Consider the following 18,424-nt stretch of genomic DNA (forward strand, 5'->3'; position numbering starts at 1 on the left):
TGCCAAAATATCTTCCATGGAGGGTAAAATCCTCAAGTTATCCATTTTTTTTGAGTAATGCATTTGAAAAAGTATCTCATAAATTTAAAATGTTAAGCTGTTATTGCTGTGATTTAAATCTATTGATCAGATTAGTTATTCAACCACATTATATTATAGATCCCAGGAGGGATAAGGAACGAGGTAAACTAGCTTTTAAATCTGGAAGGCAACTGGTCTTGAGAGATTACCCAGGATAGAAGACCAAGATAGTCACCCAAACTGGCAAACTAGTGCATTATAATTATAGGGAGAACTTAATGAGGATTTAGTGTATCAGAGAAACACTGCTTCTTTCATTACTTTATTTTAAACTTGCTCTGATTTTCTGTTCTTCGGGTGAAAAAGATTTCAGTGCTTTTGTTGATGATGTAGCTTTTACTTAGACGTTTTCTCTTTCTTTGCTAATCTTCCCTCAGTTTTCTCTCACAAAACAGGATGATGAATACCTACCAATTTAAGCTTTAAGCCAAAATTTTCTTCATATGTAGAGAATCTTTTAACCCTCCTAGATATAGGTGCTCACAATTTGCTTCATTCTTCCACGATAGCATGTGAGGTCTTCTGCCACAGCAATTTTAATTCTCTCATCTGTTCATTCATTCATTCCACAAAATATTTATTGAGTATTGTTGAGTACAATAAATGTTTTCATAAGAGGCCATTAGACTAAACGAATGAAAAAGACAAGCTTGATTTCTGTTGTCATGGAGCTTATACCTTCAAATGAGACTTAGAGGCTTTCTTGCATCTCCCTAAAATGTTGCAAGTTCTTTACAAGAAAGATTCATGAATTATTCAATTTAGTATCTCAGAATTTAACATAGTTACTGACACTGGCTGTAAACAATAAATAAGAAAGGTTTTTAATGATACGCAATGAAAAACAGGGTTTTTTTGTTTGTTTGTTTGCCTGTTTTAAAAGATAGAGACGTTGTCATATTTAACACAATGTAAATTCTACTATGGAAGAAGGAAAAAATGGATTAAAATTTTTGCCACAGACAACTATTATCATTTCTGTTTTAAATAACACGATTGATTGAATGCTCAGAGATGTTAAGTAATTTTTCAAAGGTCACAGACGTTTCACTGCTAAGACTCAAGCACAAGCTGACTCTAAAGTGTCTGCTTTTAACCAAATCTACAGTCCAGGAGATTTATTCTCCAGTTCCTACTTTATAATGTCTTGGCCATTGTGGCTGTTAATCAACATTACTTCCATATTACTTTTAAATAAACTTTTTATGGAGCTAAATACATGCATGCATACATGCAGGAAAGTGCACAAACAATAAATATTAATAAAATGAAAGCAAACATGTGCTAGATACACAGAACAAGAAATAGAATATTATCTGTGCCTCAGAACTCCAACTTTTACCCCTCCTCATAATTAAGCCCTATACAAAAAAATAATTATCTTGACTTCTAACACTAGATATTTGTTGTTTGTCTTTTTTTTATTTTTTTCTATAAAGACAGTTGTTCAATATATATGTGTGTCTATCTTCATCCATTCAACATTGTGTTTGTAAGATTGAAACTTGTGAGTATAGCAATTGTTCATTCATTCTCATGGTGTTTTGTTGTACTGTATTTCTCTGTTCAAATGTTGATGAATATTTGTTGAGAGTTTTTGTTTATTATGAATAACATTGCTATAAACATCTTTGTACGTATCATTTGTTAAACTATTCTGATGGGTATTTGCCTAACAATGGAATTTGTTGTTTGAGTATATGACAAAGATTCCCAAAGTGCTGTGGATGAGAGTAACAAGCATTGTTTGAGCATTCCAATTGCTCCATGTCCTTAACACTGTTCAGTCTTCATTGTCAGTCTTTTTCCTTTCTTTATTGTAGTAGTCATCTTATTAGTAGTATCAAGTTGAGATATTGGTTTGGATTTTCCTAACTACCAATAAGGTCAAGCAGCTTTCATATACATTTACTGACCATATGTACACTCTCTTTTGTAAACAGACACTCAGGGTTTTGCCCATTTTAAAAACTTGATCTTTCTGTCATTTTTATTGATTTGTGGAAAATTCTCTATTCTTAACACTGGTTCTTAATCAGACATAAAAATTGCAAATATTCCTCTCTATTCTATGACTTATTTGCATAATTGTAACGGTGTGGCTTTTAATGAACGGAAATTCTTTAACACAGTCCAGTTGTTCTATGTTATCCTTTACATTAGACCAGTATGAAAACAACTGGGCTGGGTGAGGTGGCTCACACCTGTAATCCCAGCACTTTGGGAGGCTGAGGCTGGCGGATCATGAGGCCAGGAGGTCGAGAACATCCTGGCTAACACAGTGAAACCCCGTCTCTACTAAAAATACAAAAAATTAGCCGGGCATGGTGGCGGGCACCTGTAGTCCCAGCTACTCCGGAGGCTGAGGCTGGAGAATGGCGTGAACCCGGGAGGCGGAGCTTGCAGTGAGCAGAGATCGTGCCATTGCACTCCAGCCTGGGCGACAGAGTGAGACTCCGTCTCAAAAATAAATAAATAAATAAATAAAAGAAAGAAAAAGAAAAAAAAGAAAATAATCTTTGCCTGCTCCAAGGTCATTGACTTTGGTTATTTTATCTTCCAGAAGCATTTTTAATTTATTGGCCATAATTATTCATAATATCATCTTATAAACTTCTAACATCTATAGAATCTGTGCTATTTCTCCTTTTTAAAATTTTCACCTATTTTCTTTTCTCCTTATTGACTAATTTTGCCATAAGTTTTCAATTTCATTAATCTTTCCTCTCCCCTTTCAAAAATAACTGGTTTCATTGATTCTCTCTATTGTGTATTTATTATAACTTTTACTGCTTTCTCTTTTTATCATTATTATTGCCTTTCTTTTACTTTCTTATTGATATTCTGTTTTTAAATAAGCTCTTTATAAATTTGTAAAATGGATACCTAAAGCTCTATCATTCAACAATTCTTTACTTATATATACATTTGGGCTATGAACTTCAATATGCATATAATTCCATTATTTTCATTAAAAAGTCAGCCTTCTTTCTCATTTTTGCCCTTTATAAGAAAATGTATCTTTATTCTCTGAATCTTTTAATATATTACTTTTGTTGGTGATGTTTATTTTTCTACATTGTGAAAATCTAGGATGATTTTTACTTTTATTGACCCTATCAATGTTAGAAGAATCTCTTGAAGATGTAGATAGATTTCTCTTATTGGTTTTAGAAAATTATTAAACATTATATTTTCAATTTTTTGTCATTCTTTGTATCCTACTTTTGTGGGAATCCAATTATACAACTGTTAGACCTTTTTATTGACTCCTATACAAACAACTTTTAAGATATTTTTAATATTAATGAACTAGTCCTTTAATAGTCCATTGTTCAGATTGAATCTTTTCCACTGATCTTTCTACAAGTAATGGATTTTCTCCTCATTCGATTCCAATATGTGGTTAAAATTAGTTATTTGCATAATAATGTGTGTGTGTGTGTCCATGTCTGTGTGTGTGTGTATTCTGGATGCAGAATATGTATTATATACATATTTATTCTGGACTTTACGTGTGACCTTTTTATCAACTTTAATTCTCTGACTAAAAACTTTCCAAAATGTCATATATTTTATTGAACACATATTTTATGGTTATTCTGGTAATTATAACTCTGTCATTTACTGGCCTGATTCTATTTTTGATCTTTTTCTAAAGCTAGTTTTTAGTATTTGTAGTCATATATAATTGAATGATTGTTTATTCATTTCCTAAAGCTGCTGTAACAAACTAACACAAACTGTGTGGCTTAAATCAATAAGCAATTATTATCTCACAGTTCTGGAAGCTAGACGTCTAACATCAAATTTTCTTCAGGGCTATGTCTCCACTTAAGTCTCTGGGGAAGACTTCTTCCTTCCTTGTCTCTTCCAGCTGCTGATGTCTACTGGCAATCCTTGTCATTCCTTATTTTTTAACTGCACCACTCCAGCCTCTGATTCCATTATCACATAGCTTCTTCCTTATGTGTGTGTGTGTCTCTATGTTCTCCTCACTTCTTAGAAGAACACCAATCACACACACTAACTTAGTGTGACCTCATTCTAGCTTGATTACATCTGCAAATGCCTTATTTGTAAATAAGGTCATATTTATAGTTACCAAGTTTAGGACTTGAACTTATCTTTTGGGGAGAAACAATTCAACCCAGTATGGCTGGATATTGTGTATGAAACATTTTTGAGATATTTGATAATGTTACTTTGCTCTAGAGTGAGTATATTATCTGCTAAGCATACAGAGCAGGAACTGAGCTAACTTAAGGTTGAGTACAGCTTTTATAAGACTACTGATTAATGCCAACCTCTATAGTTTATTTTATCAGAACTCCCCACCAAGACTTAATAGTCTAGGTTCTTTCTTTTTTGGCAGATTCTATACCTTGTTTTTTGTCCCCCTGTCACTATAAAACTGATACAAACTTTACTTTTCAGAGGCCTTGAGATTACCTTTTTATCTCTTTACACTGAGGAGCTTAAGAAATTAGCATGTCCATCTAGGAGAAATGTGCACTGCCATATTTATTTCTCTATCTCTCTTTTCTCTCTGGAATTTTGGACCTCTAAGTTTGGTATTCCTTAAAATTCTCAAACTCAAAATTTTGTCTCTTCAACCTTATGAGATTGCTAGAACTCTGATGTTTTACCTGCTCTAATCAATAATCTTCTTATCTGTTTCCACCTGCCCTAGCTGATATCTTGTAGATCACAGAGAAACCAAACAGTTCGGCTTTTCCCAAGTTTTTGATTTCCAAATGTAAGAATCAAATAAAATTGTTGTTTTTGACCACTAGGTTCTGATGTAGTTTATTACACAGGAGAAAAAATAACCAAAAACCAAAGACCAAAAACAAACAAACAAACACACTCAACACCTATTACCAATTGTTCCCACTTACTTTCCCTGATGTTGGGAATAGTAAACTAAATACTCCATCTAATAACATATTTTTAACTAGGGAGTACACAAAACATAAAAATGTTTCATGAGATACAGGTGAAGTCTCTGAATAAAGTGTCTTCCCAAATCAAAATAATAATAGTAAAATAAAATAAAAGCAAAGTCTTGCTATGTGGAAATATTTATACCCCTTAAACTTTCTTTTTCTCTCTTCCTGGAACAGACACAAATGAATAGCAGAACTCTTGCTCCCATGAATTGGCAAGTATAGTCATAGAAGTCTACCCACTGTGGATGGGAGACAGAAAAGAAAGAAAGAGCCTGAATTACTGAGGAGGTGAGTAAATAGCCACATTAGTCCAAGACTCCTATCTCTCCAATTATTATATAGGACAAATAAGTTGCTATTTCTTCATGACACTCTTTGCCTAGGTTTTTTGTTATATACAGACAAATTCATCCTTTAAAAATAGAGATATGACATAGATATATTGTTCTAAATGGAACTGGAAATGTGTGGAATACTATGGCATTACAATTTTCATATAACTAATAACATAATAGAATTTTAAAAAATGCCCTCTCCCACAGGTGGTCATTTAAAAAACTTGTATTAGTTTTTAGAGGTTCATTAAAATGAATTATTGGCAATGTGTTTTAAAGATTAAGGCAATGCATTTTTCTTCAAAGAAAGAGGCTGTGTATTTTCATAATATATGGAGTAACCCAAAATGAAACTTTATTTTGACAATTGGTAAAATATTATATTCAAAATCATACATTGACAAAATATCCTATGTATTATAGGTTCTAGATACTCATTGTTTCAAAAATCTAACACATAACTATTTGAAATTGATATAGTTATGAAGTAGTAACCTAATTTACTTTATAAAACCATAACATTCCATCTTAAAGACTTTTGAGCTGAGAACTGTCAGGGTTAAATTCCTTTAGGCAATATATACTATTATGAAACTAGAAGAGAAAATCAATTTTCTAAGATTGGAATCAGAGGCTCATTAAAATATTCATTATGTATGTGAGATATTCTTATGGTCCACAAAAGTACCAGACTGAGTGACAGAAAAGATTTTCAGGCCAAAACTTGCTTCATTGGGAATGAGAATTGGTAGGTCAGAAAATCTCAGAAGCTGAAATCTACTTCTGTATAACATTATGCTGCAAGCTAGAAACCCACTGTCATATCAACCTCTTTCCAAAAACTTTTAAACTTAATCTTATTCCACAACAAAGTTACATTGATACTGCATGGAATATTAAAATTTTCTACTTATAATTTATAGTAAATTAGCTAGAATATGCTTAATTCACAAACTATGAGACACATATATATTTATATAACTATGGAATGGGACAAAAGATATCAATTAATACTCTGTAGCCAACAGAAAATTAATCCTTGAAGAACTTTTACTTTGTTTTATAAGTTCAATCCCATTTAGCATAATCTAGAAGAAAAATGAAATAAACTGCATTATGAAGACGCAGGCCTGAGTGCAATATGAAAATAATTTTTCCCATAGACCTTTTTTAAAAAACACTGTGATTAATCTTGACCAGGACTGATATAAGAAGTAAAGAAAATGACTTGGCTTTCTCTTGATGAAATTCAATAGAAAGTTTCATTACATTTTTTTTTTTTTTAGAGAAGCTTAGGGTTTAAGTTATAGTTCAATATTTTTTTTTTGTTCTCAATACAGGTGATTTTTATTAAAAGCACTGCAGGAATTTTCAGTCAGGGTTCAACCTGAAAAGCAGAACCACCAGAGGAGAGAAAAAGAGACAGAAACAGAGACAGAATAAAGGCTTGTTTTAAACAACTGTGAATGCTGTCTAGGCAAGTCCAAAATTTGTATTCTTGTAGTAAATAGATTAGACAAGAAGGATGGATCATGAGCAGAATGTAACCCCACAGAGGCAAGGGCAGGAGAGACATCCAGGGGTGAGATTCAATTTCTGTCTCTCAAAGGGAGGCCGAGCCATCTTTTAAGGCCTTCTAATTGAATAAATGAGGCCCATTCAGGATAATGTCACTGAAAAAATGTCAACTGTTTATAGAGCTTTTACATCTACAAAATCCCTTTACAGCAGCACTTAGATTCATGTTTGATTAAAACACTTGGGACTTAGGTCAGCCCAGCCACTTAACACATCAAACATAGCCAAGAACATGTAATGTGCACATATATTTTTAGGATAACTCTAAAATTCATAAATTTAATCAATTATCTAAACTTTTAATTATGTAATTTAAGCACCAACATTAAGAAGTTGAAAACTGGCCAGGCATGATGATGGCTCACGCCTGTAATCTCAACACTTTGGGAGGTCGAGGAGGGCAGATGACTTGAGGCCAGGAGTTCAAGACCAGCCTGGCCAACATGGTGAGAACTCCATCTCTACTAAAAAATACAAAAATTAGCTGGCCATGGTGGCACTCACCTGTAGCTACTCTGGAGGCTGAGGCAGGAGAATGGCTTGAACCTGGGAGCTGGAGGTGGCAGTGAGCCGAGATCGTGCCACTGCACTCCAAGCTGGGTGATATAGAGAGACTGTCTGAAAAAAAAAGAAGTTGAAATTTTTTTCAGAGGGAATAAAAAAGGAAAAACTGACTGTTGGTGATTCATAATTGGGAAAATAAGTATACAAAGTAAAGAGGTTTGAGGCCCAAGAATATTTTAAATGTGGTTATATTGCCACAGTATTTAGGATCTATGAAGAGACATTTATGGCTCTGTCTGAAAGTTTCTTTTCCTTAATATGCCACTGCCTTTCATTTGGGTGTTAGAAAATTTAATTTTCAAGGTAGACAATATTTTCTTTTCAGGTTTGTTATGAAACTGATTTTGTGAAGTGCACGTGGCAGAGGATTCTAAAGGGGAAGGGTGTAATGATCAGTGTTACATAGGCGGTAACTTTTATGGATTAATGTGCATAAAAGACACACAAATGTACAAATACACCATTAGAGTACAAAATACGTGGAGATATACACTAGTGTTCTATCACATCCTCACCTTCTTCTTCTCCCAATTACCCTATTAAATGCAATCAAACAAGGTCTAGAGAATTTTGGAGCTCTACTTCTATGCTTTCCATATTTACAGGAAGTAGGCAAGAGCAAGCAGAAGCAGATGGTGATTGTTTTTTCCTCAAAGAAAGACCAAAATGAATAAAATATGACTCAATGATGCTAATTTTTTAGGTGTATGAGCCTCAGTTGACGGTGTTCATTGTTGTTAATACATTGCTGGGCTTCTGCTTTTTCCACTACTAAGAGCAAGGAAGATTCACCCTTAAACATTACCTTGCTCTTGGCTTGACAAACAGTGAGTTACAAAAAGAAATTCCAGGAAATGAATATGCTATTTCTTAAAGATTTTTAGGCTGCTCATCTTCCCTTTGTAGGTCTAAGTTTGCATTTGAAAGCTATGTTCATCTTTATCATTGGTCAGAAATGCTATCAATATATACTTCGTTGATGAATGATAAACTTGAAACATATACAACTTTTCAAAATAAATTGTCTACTTTATATGAAGTTAATTATTTTCCATAATAATGAGAACAATAGTCAACCACACTACTCTCTTTTATAAACCTCATCTTCTTAGATTTGGCCCTGAATTCCTTGACTGAATTCCCAAAATGTGTTTCTGTCCCTACCCATTGTCACCTGAGGGCCTATCCAATTGGACCTTTACCCAGATATTGGCCAAAAGGCCATAAATGATGATATTCAGTCTCTTCTCAGATTAGGGAGTCTTTTAGAAATAGGGTATTCATTAGAGAAGAAGACAATGGAATAGTAGTGACTCTAAGACCCATAGAAAAAGTCATCATTTTTACTTGAATTTGGAAATAAATTTGGGCACAGAGTACTGTGTATAATAGGCCTATTACACTTTGGGTTTTACTTTCCCTGATCTAATTTATTTCATTTGTGTGAGAAATCTAGACAGAAATCTATAGTGCATTTAATTATTACCCTTTGCATGCAAAATTTGCAATTTTTTTTCTCACAAGTAAAACATGTTAGAAAAAGCCATGATAAAAAGTAGAAAACCTATACATTAATTACAGGCCAAAAAGACACTGTAGTTAAAGTTTTTAATTTTGTTTTTATTTCTTCAGTTACTTAATACCTAATAATATATCAGAGAAAGAATTATTATTAAAATACTTTCTTCAAAGTGCTATGAATTATACAATTTTCACTTAACCTCATTTATATTTACATTATATATAAAGAATACTTTTATCTTAGACTTGGAGAGGCCATGCTGAAATTGAGAAGGAAATCAAAGACAAGAGATACAGAAATAATAGAAAAATATATAAAGAGTGATTTGAACCAACCTCCCCGCTGAACCCTTATAGAAAAGCTGATTATATTTATAAAAATCTGCTTAATGTCACTAGAGAACTAATAATACTGTGAAAAGTTATAGGTCCAAAAACTAGAAAAATATTTTGAAACCTAGAAAGGTGAGTCCAGCATGTGAAGATGGTTTCTCCTGTGAGTCCTACTTCTAGAAGAAATTCTCATTCTAGGAAAGTGCCACTTCTCAGATTTAGCAGCATATTTTAAAATCTTATGGGCTAGGGGTATATAAATAAGAGTCCAGGACCATCAAGTGGGGATGTTTATTATAAGTACCATTTACACTTTTGCTTAAGACTTTCCCAAGGTACACATTTTAAAAGTAAAAGTGACCTAAAAGACAACTGGTTCTTGCAGAAACGAAATCTCAGTTTCAAATCACCTTAATCTCTGAAATTTGATTAGGATGATTTCAGACTTCTATTGTTCTTAGCTACTTTCCAAATGAAAATAAAAATTCTATCTGGAGGTGATAGATGGGCCTTGAATTATTTCAAAGGCTTTTCATTTGTAATGTCCAGCATTTAATCAAAAATATTTAGGCACATGAGGGGACAAAGCTGCATGAAAGAAGAGAGAACACACAGAAAGGGAACAACAGAAAAAAATAACGCACAAGAAATCTGTATATTAAAGACTGTGTCTGAAGCCCCAACTTTAAAATAACTATGCTTAATATACTTCAAGAAATAAATGTCAAAACTGAGAAATGTAGCAGATAAGAATTGCAACAAAAAATAAACATATAAAAATCTGAGCAATATAATAACTGTAACCATGATTACAATGTATGACTTTAACAGAAGATTGAACACAACTAAAGAGAGAATTAGTGAACTGGAAGATATAAAAAATTAACAATCCAGACTGAATCTCAGATATATGAAAAGGTAGATAATATAGAAGAGAGATTTGAGATGGCAGCATTTTGAGAGAAAACCTGAAAGGACTGAGGGCACCTGCTAGGCAAATATGTGTGGGAAGAGGATTTCAAGCAATAAGAAGGGCAAATAAAAATTCCCTGAGCTAAAACTGCTTTTTTCTTTTTCTTTTTTTTTCTCTTTCCACAAGATAAAGCATGAGGCCAGCGTGGATAGGGCAGAATGAGCTATAGAGAAAAAAGTAGAAGATGAGGCTAGATAAGTAATGGTGAGGACTGCAGTGTTACATATATAAGGCTATTGTAAAACTTTGATGTTCACCTGAAAGGAGAAGAGAAGACATTGGAAGCATTGAAGAATTTATAGAAGAGAATGACCAGGCCTATATTTTCACAGGATCACTCTGGCTGATGAGGAGAAGAGGAAAGCACAAGGAGGAAACTGGGAATCAGTTAGGAGTCTGTTAAAAGAAGCCTATAGAGAGATAATAGTGGTCTTCACCAAAGTGATAGCAGTGGATGAAATTTGAAGTTATTGTAATTTAAATATATTTTGAAGATAGACTCAATAAGATTTGATTGTTGTATAAATGTTGTGTGTGAGAGAGAGAGAGTGGATTCAAATATTTGATTTAATCATCTGAACTGCGGAAAGGATAAAACAGCCACTAACTGAGGATGAAGATTTCAAGAGAGGAATGCATGGGGAAAATAAACTTATGGTTAAAATAGCTTTTATGCAACCCAGTGGCGATATTGAGGGAGTGGTTGAAGAGATAAGTCTGGAGACATGAAATTGGGAATCACTTATGTATGCACGGCATAGGAAGCCACTAGTCAGGATGAGATTGACCACAGGCCTGTGCATGTTGAAATAAGGTGTATACCAGTCAGAATGGCTATTTTTAAAAAGTCAAAATAACAGGTGCTGTCAAGATTGTGGAGAAAAAGGAATGCTTATGCACTGTTGGTGGAAGTGTAAATAAGTTCAACCATTGTGGAAAACAGGCTGGCAATTCCTCAAAGACCTAAAAACAGAAATACTGTTCAACCAAGCAATCCCATTACTGGGTATATACCTAATGGAATATAAATCATTCTACCATAAAGACACATGCACACATATGTTCATTGCAGCACTGTTCACAATAGCAAAGACATGGAATCAGCCTAAATGCACATCAGTGCTGGACTTGATAAAGAAAATGTGGTACATACACACTATGGAATACTACACAGCCATAAAAAATGAAATCACATCATTTGCAGGAAGATAAGTGGAGCTGGAGGCTATTTTCCTTAGCAAACTAATGCAGAAACAGAAAACCAAATACTGCATATTATAACTTATAAGTGAGAGCTAAAAGATGAGAACACATGGACACAAAGAGAGGAACTACTGGAGAGTGGAGAATGAGACGTGGAAGAGGACCAGGAAAAATAACAAATGGGTACAGGATTAGTACCTAGGTGATGAAATAACCTGTGCAACAACCCTCTGTGAATGAGTTAACCTATATAACAAACCTGTACATGTACCCCTGAACTTAAACAAAAAAAGAGAGAGAGAGAGAGAGAAATAAAGTGTGTAAAGATGGAGAGCCCTGAATATGCTCACTGTGAAGGAGTCAGGGAAATAAGGAGAAACAGAAGGGAAGGTGGTCAGAGGAAGGAGACACAGAAGTAAAGGCCAAAGAAGTAAGAGGAAAACTGAGATATCCATGTCCAAAAGCCATATAAGAAAGGTTTAGAAGAGAAGGGAATGTCAAAGTCTGATAAGTCAATGGAGAGACAAAGCTTTAGAACTGAACATTGTATTTAGCAAAGTGGAGGTGATTGGTAATTATGACAAGATCTGTTTGATCGGTGTGCAAGCCCATTCAGACTTTTTCAAGATAGAATAAGAAAATAATCTACAACTACTGAAGAGATCATTTTATGGTATTTTACTGTTAAAGGCAGGAGGGAATTGAGTGGTTACTGAAAGGAATAATGAAGTCAATAGTTTTTCAAGATGGTAGAAATACAATTATGTGTATATTCTAATGGAAAAGATCCTAATGTGGGAGGACTAGGAATTAATGGCTGGAAAGGGAAAAAGTTGCTGGAGTCAAGTTCTTGAGTAATTAAAAGGAAGTAGAATCAAGTACACAGATAACAGTGTTGGTCTTTGCTAGCAGTACAGAAAGTGCATCAATGTTATCAGTATTGTCATTGGTTGTATCAGCACAATTACAGACAACTGGGTAGATAATGTTGTAATGGGGCTTATGGAATTTTTGGTCTGTTCCGTTTTCTCAAAGAAAGAGAGAATTAAGTTATTAACAACGAAAAAAATGGGAAAGGAGATGCTGAAAATTTAAAGAGAGAAGAGACGTCAGGGGAACATTCTTAGACAGGAGTGAGTCTCAATGAATGAGTAAAACATTGCGTGACGGCCAAGAAACACTAAAGACTGCATTGACCAACAGAAGAATCCTGAGTTTAGTAAGACCAGTCAGCTAATGGTGTCTTTCTTACCTTTGAACATGTTCAGCTGCAGTTTCAGGGCAAAGGTGCAGAGCAGATCAAGAGTTAGATATAATCAGAGCTGAAGTTTAGCCAAACAAGGACAAAGCTACGGAGAAGAAAGATAGTGGAGGCTGAATGCAAGGACATGCGTATGATGATTGGACTTTAAACTCTGTAAAGAAAGAAGTGAAAAAATGGAGTGAGAAAGCAAGTGTATAAATCCTAAATTCTGGTGGGATCTAAGGATTCACTAGCAATTGAAACTAGAGGAAAAGTTTAGGAATATAATTTGATGGTGATCAGAGAGTAGAATGCTTCAGAATGGATTCTGGAGGGATTGTAGTTATTCATTAAAGACAAAATGTGAACTATAAACAGGGACTGAGAGTTTGTAGTAGGGTAAAGAACAAGATCCTTGAGAGTTAGAGCCTTGAGAAGCCCCAAAGAATTGATGGCTCATACACATGTATGTTTACATCTTAAATAATTACCACAGGAGTGGTGTATTAGTCCGTTCTCACACTGTTATAAAGAACTACCTGAGACTGGGTAATTTATGAAGAAAGTGGTTTAATTGACTCAGAGTTCCATGGGTTTAACATGAAGCATGACTGAGAGGCTTCAGAAAATTTACAATCATGCCAGAAGGCGAAGAAGAAGCAAGCACCTTCTTCACATGGTGGCAGGAGAGAGTGAGAAAGAAATGGGAAGTGCCACACACTTTTAAACCATCAGATCTCGTGCAAACTCACTCACTATCAGAAGAACAGCAAGAGGGAAATCTGCCCTCATGATCCAATCACCTCCCACCAATCCCTCCTCCAATTCAACATGAGATTTGGGCTGGGACAAAAATCATATCAAGTAGTATGTGAATTACATGGTAAATTTCAGTTACATCAGTTCACTGGAAGTCATTTTTAATGAAAGATACAGGCTGTATTGTCACTTAATATTTGAGATTCACTGTATTATATTTTAAACATTTAAATACAACCAAAGGAAATGGAAAGAATGGAAAAGGATTATAATTAATACCTGCAATGGTTAATTTCACATGTTAACTTGACTTGGCCATGAGATACCAAGATAATTGGCTAAATGTTATTTCTAGGTGTATGTGTGATGGTGTTTCCAGAAGAGATTAGCATTTAAATGGGTGGTCTGAGTAAGGCAGATGGCCCTTCTCAGTGTGGGTGGGTGTGAGAAAACATTTTAAATGGTCCATTTTCAAGGCATGATAAATCTAAGTACTGGCAGCCAGCCTGCAGATGTAACAAACCACACAGCTAATGCACCTAGAAGGTCACAATAAGCAAACAGAATGTAGGGTAGAAGTTTTATTATTGAGAAATCGAAACTTAAGCGGGGAAGGGGATGGGGTATAACCTTATAAAGGGGAAAATGAAACTTACTCCATGTGCAGGAAGATTGTAACCCCCTAGTATTCCACCAACGAGGGACTTGGGGAGGGACTTGTGTTCTAGGAAACAAATTGCCTGCTACAACTGCCCCAGGTGTGCCGCCTACCAGACACCCGATCTTGCAAGACTGCCATTAAAAGTCTGGCTTCTGCTGTTCTTCGTGTCTCTGGGCCCATTTGGGCTTGGGTTTGGATGGGCAAATGTGTGTTTCTTACAGTGGGCATCACCCAATCCTTTCACGGCCTGAACAGAACAAAATGGCAGAGGAAAGTTGAATTCACTCTCTGCTTATGATTGCTTGAGCTGGAACATGGATTGGCCCTCAGTGCTCCTGTTTCTTAGGCCTTCGGGACTAGATCAGAATCTTCACCATCAGCATTGTTGGTCCTCCTGCTTTCAGGCCTTCAAACCACACCACCAGCTTTCCTTGGTGCCCACCTGGCAGATGGCCTATTGTGGGATCTCTCAGCCTCTGTAATCACATAACAAATACTTTAAAATAAATCTCTTTTACCATCTAATATAACCTATATATATAATACATCACATATAATACATATATTGTCTATTTTATACACACACACACACACACACACACACCCCATGCATCCATATCCCTCCTTTTGGTTCTGCTCCTCTAGAGAACCCTGACCAATATAATATCATCAACTGAAGACAACGTGTTTTACCAAACCACCAGCAGGCGATGTATTTTCACTTATTGGAGTTGTTTGAAAGAGTTAACAAGTTAGATATTTTTTAATGTTTTAAGAAAATCAAAGTAATGGTTATATATATATAAAATGTATAGTGATAGACATTGTTTACAAAGTTCTGTTTGATGTGTTTACAATAAAGCTGTGAGTTAAATATTCTTGTTGTCCTTATTTATTGTTGAGAAACTAAGGCACAGAGAGTTTAAATGGTTATTAAGGTTAAAGAGCTAAAAAGTGGAAGAACAGGCATTTTAACTCAGGCTGACTTCTGAGACCTTGCCCTGTACCCAATGACTAATATAAAGTGCATATTAATAGACTTTGTACAGACTATTATCCTCATAATGTGCTTTTCTATTTCAAATTTCTTTGGTTTTTCAAATTCATTACATCCTTCCAAAAGGTATTCTTTATTTGTCTGTCCTTAAATGAAATCATTTTGTAGGATATATTATCAATTATGAAGGTGATGAATGGCTGCATTACTTTTCAAAGAGTAATACTTTATTGCTCTTTACACTTGACAGCAGCTGTTTCAGCAAGCTGTCAAGTATAAAATTTCTTCAAAAACCACTAAGGTCACGATTAGTCTTGTCACGGCCCTAACAAGAACTCTTCCTTTGCTAGTGATGCAGTTAGTTGTCAAGTTCCATCATATGTTGTTTCTTCGTAATTAATTCAAGACAAATATCAAGTTGCAGGGAAGCTCATTTTAAACAGGATTCGAATCGTCTTGTGAGACTTATTAATTGAAGTGTCAATGGTAGGCAAAACTGACTGTGTACCTGGTATTTCTCAACACATTTAAGTATCTCTTATAAAGAATATTATATTAGATGGAGAAAATATTATAAATATATGCTTAATTAAAACCAAATAAGAGAAGAGGTGTTAAGAATATTAAGGAGTAGCCGGGCGCGGTAGCTCACGCCTGTAATCCCAGCACTTTGGAAGGCCGAGGTGGGTAGATCACGAGGTCAGGAGGTCGAGACCATCCTGGCTAACACAGTGAAACCCCGTCTCTATAAAAATACAAAAAAGTAGCCGGGCATGGTGGCGGCGCCTGTAGTCCCAGCTACTCAGGAGGCTGAGGCAGGAGAATGGCATGAACCCGGAAGGCGGAGCTTGCAGTGAGCAGAGATCGCGCCACTGCACTCCAGCCTGGGCAACAGAGCAAGACTCCATCTCAGAAAAAAAAAAAAAAAAAAAAAGTAGGCTTATATCTTAAAACACCCAGATATTGCCGTGGACTTTGCACTTGCTCTTCCTGGGAATTTTTGATGGCTGCCTTCTTCTCAACTTTCAGGTACCATGACTCATTCTCATTCTTAGTGAAATTGTCTAACCATCTTACCCAAAGTAGCATTCTTTTTTCCCATTATGCTCTATGACAAGACCCGATTTTCTTCATTATGGCAATTAATAATTATGTTTATTTATTCTTTTATTTTCTTCTAATTTTAATTTTAATATTTTTTTGAGACAGGCTTTTGCCATGTTACCCATGCTGGTCTCAAACTCTTGGGCTCAAATGGTCTGCTCATCTTGGCTTCCCAAAGTTCTGGGATTAGAAGCATGAGCCGCTGAGCCTGGCCTATTCTTTTATTTTCTTCCCAAGCACCACTGCATGAGGGAATCAAGGAGGCATCATTGACCATTGCATTTAAAGGCCCTTAAGAGTGCCTAGCAAAAGGCCAGGCGAGGTGGCTCACACCTGTAATCCCAGCACTTTGGGAGGCCGAGGCGGGCGGATCATGAGGTCAGGAGATCGAGATCATCCTGGCTAACACGGTGAAACCCCGTCTCTACTAAAAATACAAAAAATTAGAGGGGCGTCGTGGCGGGCGCCTGTTGTCTCAGCTACTCGGGAGGCTGAGCCAGGAGAATGGCGGGAACCCGGGAGGCGGAGCTTGCAGTGAGCCGAGATCAAGCCACTGCATTCCAGCCTGGGCGACAGAGCGAGACTCTGTCTCAAAAAAAAAAAAAAAAAAAAAAAGAGTGCCTAGCAGAGAGTAGGTATTTTAGAAAATTTGAATATTTTGATTTGATGCATATTTTGTAAAGTAATTTCAAAAAAACTGTTGACTGCTTTAAAAGTATTTTTGCAAAGAAAAATCTCTTATGAATTTTAAAAAATGGCAATTAGTAAATCAATGTTGGGTTCAGTCAATATTGCTTGTGAAATCTCCTGTTTGAAATCATCTCACGCAATTTAAAGCAAAAGTGGGTTTTTTTGTACATTTATTTATTCTCACTGCATTCATCTTGTTTTTAACATGCTCAGTTAAGCCTGAAAAATAGGCAAAAGCAAATGTAGATCCAGTTTTATGAGTACTGAAGCTTATACTAATTCAGAGGTAGGGGGCCCTTTAAAAAAATAGGAAGTGTTAAGTGCAAGATCAGTCACAAAATAGTTATTTGATTGTGAATATATATAACAACAGATTAAAACTGAATGCTAGCAAATATTACAAACATCAGAAAGTTCATAAAAATTAATACTTTTATTAATTAGCCCCCTGACACATTATATAATAGTTTTCTCTCCTAATTTTTGGCTCAGTATTTTTTGAATGCATCCTCATTTGACAACAATTTCGTAATATTTTCTAGAGAGAGAATAGCAGGGTAATTCAGTATTTTCTGTGGATACATTCAGCAATATTTAATTATTATTTACAATCCCTAACAATTCCCCATCATTTTAAAATTCAAGTATATTTTATAATTTTTTTCAAATGAGAGAAAATTGCTAGAAATATTTTTTACATATGAGATGAAGGATTGCAGAGCACTTCCAGGTTCCTTCTGCAGTAGCTAATCTTATACATGCTTTAAATTGACAGCAGTCATTGGCCAATTTGTACTGATGTCCTGGTTTCAGAGGTGAGTTTTATGTTGTCTTTGTTCATATCAGTATTTCACATTACATCAGCAAAAAATTTATTTTTCCAACATGTTTATATGACTCAGTCCACTTCATTAATGGGATTATAACACAATACAAAAGCCTTTTAATTACTTGTGTTCAACATGTATCTCTTCTCTTACGTGAGTTACTGCTTTGGTGTAACTTGAAGTCATTTTTTCATTACAATTAGCATCTTCATGTCAGAATTATTTCAACTTATTACTTTAATTTTGCATTCCATCAATTTTAGCTACATTTTCTCTCAGGTCTTTACTAAATAAATGTAATATTCACATGTAGTTTTAATTCAGGAATTTGCAGTTTCTCAATTTATTGAAACTTTTCAAAATGTATTTTTCCTCAAATTGTAGTTTTCCAGTCTATCTTCCTTCCCATGATGCCTAAGTCCAATCTATTAAATTCTAAACAAGGAAAAGTACAGCAAATAATAATAATAATAATAATAATGTAACACAAAAAGCCAGCAATCTTAACTAATTTGGGTTTAAATATGCAATTTTTGAAAATTAAAAAGATGCATATGACCATGTGAATACAGTGATAAGATTTATCTGTGGCATTGCAAGGAC

At 34.9% G+C, this 18,424-nt stretch overlaps 1 long non-coding RNA gene across 2 annotated transcripts in view; it reads left to right on the top strand.

Moving 5' to 3' along the window:
* Positions 1-18,424, top strand: part of LOC134738412 (uncharacterized) — a 96,829-nt gene that overhangs the window by 33,784 nt on the left and 44,621 nt on the right. The window contains exons 2-3 of one of the 2 annotated variants that reach the window (XR_010124122.1): positions 5,208-5,321; positions 10,464-14,618. This is a non-coding gene — a long non-coding RNA (uncharacterized LOC134738412). Of the gene's footprint in view, positions 1-5,207; positions 5,322-10,463; positions 14,619-18,424 lie in introns of those variants that run through there. The other variant, XR_010124123.1, reaches the window with a different exon arrangement.

The sequence above is a fragment of the Pongo pygmaeus genome, chromosome 17 (assembly GCF_028885625.2).
Source record: "Pongo pygmaeus isolate AG05252 chromosome 17, NHGRI_mPonPyg2-v2.0_pri, whole genome shotgun sequence".
Classification (NCBI taxonomy): domain Eukaryota; kingdom Metazoa; phylum Chordata; class Mammalia; order Primates; family Hominidae; genus Pongo; species Pongo pygmaeus.